Here is a 6,370-nt window from a genome sequence, read left to right as displayed (position 1 = left end):
GATTTGGGCATGACTCGTGGCCCCTGGTCCCGGTCGGTCTCGGACGGTCGCAGACGGTCTTGTCTTTGTCGCGCCTTCATCGCGACATTGGCGCGTCCGCTGCGCGTGTACGCTGCGCGACCGGCCCATGGCTTGTAAATGTAGGCAATGAACGGGCGGCATGCAGCGAGTGGAGCGCTGACCTCCGTCAGCGCGTGGCAAGTTAAAAATGGCCACCAGGGACGAAGAGCGTCCCCAAAAAGTAAAGTGCAAGCGCGATTTTCACTTAAATATTAGCAGCAGAGTAAAATGTTCCTGAAAGTAAAACAAGTTTCCTTAAAAAATTCCTCCAACAATTAAAACTTTTCTTAGCCTAAATAAAAAGCAGCTATCAACATTTCCCCCAAACGATTATAGATGTTTCCGTTCCCCCTTCACAATCCGAGTATAGTGCAAAGTTTAGTCAAAGCTCCTTACAGCGACCACACACAAACTCAGTGTCCAATACAAATACCCAACTAATCAATAACTAATATACACACTCATGTAGTTAGTGACCAACTGATGCAGCATGTTATACAACAACAGAAACAGTGATGGACACATTCACATAGTTTAGTTACTAATCCATGTATTAAGTGAGACACTTTTAATTACTCACTTAGACAGACAGTCAGACAGCTACTAAATCCTCCATCTAGACAGATATATATTCACTCAATCTTCAAGACAGATTGGCATATATATAATACATATTTAAATTTCAAACTAAACCACATTCACTGGATGATGTCATCAGTGATATCATCAGTGATGTCATTTGAGATGTCATCAGTGATGTCACTGACCATGTCATGAATGATGTAATATGTGACATCATCAGCAGTGCATTGCGGGCGCGCGAGTTATAGTTAGCAGAACTAACTATAACGGAGGAATTACTATGGTTTTGCACGAGTGAAATGTCCAGCTAACTATAACACCCCTGAAACCTGTGTTTTTTTCTGTGAATTTCGAAGGTTTTTTAAATGCTAATTTCTAACTATAACGTCTCTGAAACCTATGGTTTTTTCAGTGAATATATATATATATTATCTACTGGCGGGCGCCAGTAGATAGTTATAGTTAGGACCGAGTTCCCATAGGAAATCTGAAAATTCTATTTTGAATAACTTTGGCGCCGGTTGACTTATCTTCGTGAAATTTTCAAAACTAATGGGGCGCTCCGCTCAGCTCCTACCCTGAAAGTCTCGGGGTGATTCGTCAAGTGAGGGCTGAGAAAAAAGGGGGATCCCAAAACACGTTTTCCCCATGCATTTTCCGATCGGACCTTTAGTCGAAGGTACAGCCCGAACAGCTGAACAGAATTACTTGAAATTTGGCAAAGAGGTAGTCCTCAGGTCAGGCATGTGCCTTTTGCATATATGGTGTCAATCTGTTCAGTAGTTCCTGAGAAAATCAAAAGTAAAATCACATATATATCTGGGCGGAGCCTAACTACACATCTCATCGTGAGATCTGATTGGCTGTCAGCACTTCATCCAAGAAGTGTTGGCAGCCATCTTGGGACCAATGTACATGATAGCACCTCATTAGAAAGCATTGCAGTTAATAGAAGGTTTTAAGATTTTAGTTACATTATTAATCATTTGTTGATGGTACCATACTCATTTTAGGTATTGTGGTGTGTTCTAAGGTGATTTTACCATGTGAAAACGCCTTCTGCTGTGACATCATGATTCATGTTTGAGAGAAAACTATTTTCTCATGCTTTTCCCACAGAGGTTTGGAAGGTGATCTATTAGCATATTTTCTGTAAATTCACATTATCTTTCTCCGTCATGTGAGAATGAAGTCTGACATTCTCATTAAAACATGTACATCCAATAAGGGCAGAGACTGTCAGTTGATTCTTTTGTGTTCTACTGCAGCTTCCCAGAGTGTTCTAAAGAACAACTAGAGCGCTAACAGTCCTACTTATGACAAACGTATGGCACAACTGAAGCCATCTTGGTTGGAGTAAAGTGGTAACTCTTAAAACATTTAATTTAAAAAGGAACACAATGAGGGGGTTCATTTTGCCATAGAAAGTATGATTAGTGCTGCAGAAAGAAAAATTAGGGCACATTTTGAGTGACTTCTCAAATCCTCTTCTATTTCATTAAAGAATTCTGACATGCAGACTGAAACATGCACTTTCAATACCAGCAGCAGACTTCCCTGGTGAGCAGTAGCTTTACTACAGTGATCTAATAAGCAACTAGTGTGCTAACATTCTGAATTTATGGCAAATGTGTGACACATCTGAATGCCTTTTTAATGGAATCAAAGTAAAAAACTGAAAGTTTTTCCTACTGAGGAGACTGTAGTAAATGAGGAAATTAGGAAACATCATAACAAATATGTCTCACAAAATGGCCACCAGAGACAAAAGAGCCCAAATGTAGCCCAAATATCACCAAGATGTAGCCCAAGTATAGCGCGATGACAGAATATCCCAGAATGTTCTAACGAACAACTAGAGCGCTAACAGTCTTACTTATGACAAAAGTATGGCACACCTGAAGCCATCTTGATTGGAATAAAGTGGTAACACTTAAAACATTTAATTTACAAAGGAACAAAATGAGGGGGTTCATTTTGCCATAGAAATTATGATTAGTGCTGCAGAAAGAAAAATTAGGGCACATTTTGACTTCTCAAATCCTCTTCTATTTCATAAAAAAACTTCTGACATGCAGACTGAGACATGCACTTTGAATACCAGCAGCAGACGTCCCCGGTGTGCAGTAGCTTTACTACAGTGATCTAATGAGCAACTAGAGTGCTAACATTCAGAATTTATGGCAAATGTGTGACACATCTGAATGCCTTCTTGATGGAACCAAAGTAAAAAACTGAAAGTATTTCCTTCTGAGGAGACTGCAGTAAATGAGGAAATTAGGAAACTTCATAACAAATAAATCTCCCAAGATGGCCACCAGAGGCAAAAGAGCCCAAATGTAGCCCAAATATCACCCAGATGTAGCCCAAGTATAGCCCAATGACAGAATGTCCCAGAGTGTTCTAACGAACAACTAGAGCGCTAACAGTCTTACTTATGACAAAAGTATGGCGCACCTGAAGCCATCTTGATTGTAATAAAGTGGTAACACTTAAAACATTTAATTTTCAAAGGAACAAAATCAGGGGGTTCATTTTGCCATAGAAATTATGATTAAACTGGTAACACTTAAAACTTCATAACAAATAAATCTCCCAAGATGGCCACCAGAGACATAAGAGCCCAAATGCAGCACACATATCACCCAGATGTAGCCCACATGTAGACCAATGACAGAAGTGTGCAAAACACTTATTTTTTGTGTATTTGCACTTTTATATAGTGCAGACTTGTCAGGTATTGGAGTGCTTTACATGAGCATTGGTTACATCACACAAGATCAAATTCATTTTGGTTGTAGACTTGGGGAGATCAAGGGCCATATGTAGGTAGGCTGTGTTTTGCGATTCTCTAATTGCAATTTTTAGGGAATCGCAATTAGAGAATAGCAAAACGCTATGTAGGTAGGATTAGCAATTCTTTTTGCGAATCCCACCTATTCCTTATTTGCGATTCTCTAATTGAGAATCGCAAATAAGGAATACCTTGCCATTCATTCCTATGGGCTAAAAGGCCCATAGGATTGAATAGGAAGACATTCTCAATTTGCGATTCTCAATTAGAGAATCGCAAATTGAGAATGCAATTTCAAGGGTGCAAGGGTGTCAACATGACACCCTTTTGCACCCCTGTAATGAGCATGGGTGCACATGTGGCGCACATACATGCTCTAAGGGCATGTATGTGTGCCACATGGCACTTTGAATAATGCAAAAAACTGCATTATTGAAGGAAATCGCAAATTACCATCAACCTGAAGTTGGTGGTAATTTGCGATTCCTTAAGCCAAAATAGCACAACTTGGGTGCTTTCTACATTGCATTTAAGGAATCGCTATTTGGGATTCCTTAAATGCATTTGCTAAATAAGGAATCGCAAATTTTGCGATTCCTTATTTTGCATGTGGGTTGTTGTTCACTACATAGCATACTGTCCAAATTGCGATCGCAAACGCTGAAATTCTGCGAATTTCAGCATTTGCGATCGCAATGTGCCTTTCTACATATGGCCCCAAGTGATTTGACCAGAATCACAGAATGTTGAGCTGAAGCAGAAACTCCAACCTGGTTCCCCAGTTGCAAAGTCTGCAGCTCTGGAAGTAACACCACATCCTCTCCCCTAGGTGCAACATTTAATCAAGTGGTCAACTGGATAAAAAACATAAAGATTACAAATAATTTAAAAGTTCTTTGTCGCTATTTGAAAACTCAGTAAATATGTCCTCATTTTAGTTTTTTAGAGCACTAACCATAATTTTGATGCAAATAATACCCTCTCATTTATGTAATTTCTAAAGGAAATACTCTAGGTATTACAGTTTTGATTACATCAAGATGACGTCAGGCGTTCCACACTTTTGTAATCAATATAGACTGTTAGCAATCTAGTTGTTCATTGGGATACTGTTGAGAGGCAGAGGCCAGGGGCACGGACTCTGAAAATTGAAGGCAGGTAGGAGAATGCAGAGGCAACAATTTTACCTCACTGGGCAGGCAGGAAGGGCAGTGGCAGCACAACAGACTATGGAGGGCAGTGAAAAGGGGGGCAGGGGCAACAAACCAACAATACAGGACTGGCAAGAGAGGCTGTGGCAATATAATAGACCATTGTGGGCAGAAGGAAGAGGCAGTGGTAGTACAACCATACATGCCAACAGACCCGTTTCAGCCAGGAAACGTCCAATGTTTTTAAGCTCAAATGGGCTTTATTTGATCTGTCTCCTGTCTACAATCTCCTCTTTTTCAATGTAACTCAAAGGGGAAAATCAATACCCCAGTTTTTTTTCAAAATCTCCCTCCTACCAAGTTCAAAATGTTCGCAAGTATGGTACATTGGATCATGGTAGGCAGGAGGAATTGGGATAGGGACATGGACTTGGATTACAGAGGACAGGAGGGACATGGAGAGGTGCACCAAACTGACCCTACAGGGCAGGCATCAGGGTTTACAGCAGCACAATACACCACACAGCGCATGCGGGACGGGAGTGCAGCACAACAATCCATAGAAAGCAATAGGGAGGCGACAGGACCATGCACATGGACAACAGAGAACAGAGGGGAAAGAGGCAATGGTAGCTAGCTGACCAGAATGGACAGACAGGAGAGAAAGCTGCAGCATAACAGACCATAAAGTGCGGAGGGACGGATCAGGGGCATTACAATGGAACAGACAAGCCAGGAGGGAGGGAATAGGGGTCTGCACATGGAAACAGAGGGCTGGGGGCAAGGGGGCAGGGCAGGAGCAGCAAGATGACCATGGAGGTCAGGCAGGTTGGGCACTAGAAACAAGACACACCATGGAGAGCAACAATGAGACTATGATGGCATACACACAGGCCATGGAGGGAAGGTGGGAGGGGGTCAGGGGCAGCTAGCTGACCACACAGGGAAGGTGGGAGGGGCCATGGCAGCACAGAAGACCATGCTTGGCAAGCGGGGGGGTTAGTGGCAGCACAATGGCTATGATGGGCAAGAAAGAGGGTGCAGGGGCATGCATAAAGGACCATGGAGGATAGAAGGGAGGGTCAGGACCTGGGCACAGACAAGAGAGTTCAGGGGAAGGGGCCTCACAACAGAACGCACGGGGCAGGCAGGAGGAGCAGTTGCAGCACAACAGACCAGGGAGGGCAGAAGGGTGTGGCAGTAAAATGAAACATGGAGGACAGGAGGAAGGGGATAGGGGCATGGCATGTGGACAGGCAGGGTGGAGGTGGCAGGGACAAGTTACAGTCATCTGACAATGCTAGGCAGGTGGGAGGGGAGTGCAGCTCAACAGAACACTCAGAGTAGATAGGAGTGGCAGGTCCATGGAACATGGTGGGCAAAAAGGATGGAGCAGGGGCATGCACAAAGAGGGAAGGGGGAAGGAGAATAGGGGCAGCAAGCTAAGCACAGAGGCTAAGCAGGAGGTCAATGATGGGCCATAGAATTGGGCAATGGAGGGCAGGAGGAGTGGACTGGTACATCATGCTAAATGGAGGGCAGTGGCAGCACATCAGACCATGCATGGCAGGAGGGAGGAGGCTAGTCCGTGGATTCAGACAACAGAGGATAGGGAGGAGGTGGATGGGACAGCAAGCTAACTGTTCAGAGAATGTGGGTATTAGGAACTTTATTGTTTTTAAAATGTGTGTCTGTGCGAACTACTTCAAATATGAACAAGTATGCAGCATAATCTCACTTTTATTCAGGAAGAAGAGGACGTTTGTGACTGTGACTCCGGGCT

Source organism: Triturus cristatus, chromosome 9 (assembly GCF_964204655.1).
Source record: "Triturus cristatus chromosome 9, aTriCri1.1, whole genome shotgun sequence".
Classification (NCBI taxonomy): domain Eukaryota; kingdom Metazoa; phylum Chordata; class Amphibia; order Caudata; family Salamandridae; genus Triturus; species Triturus cristatus.
Note: the sequence above shows the minus strand (reverse complement) of the source record.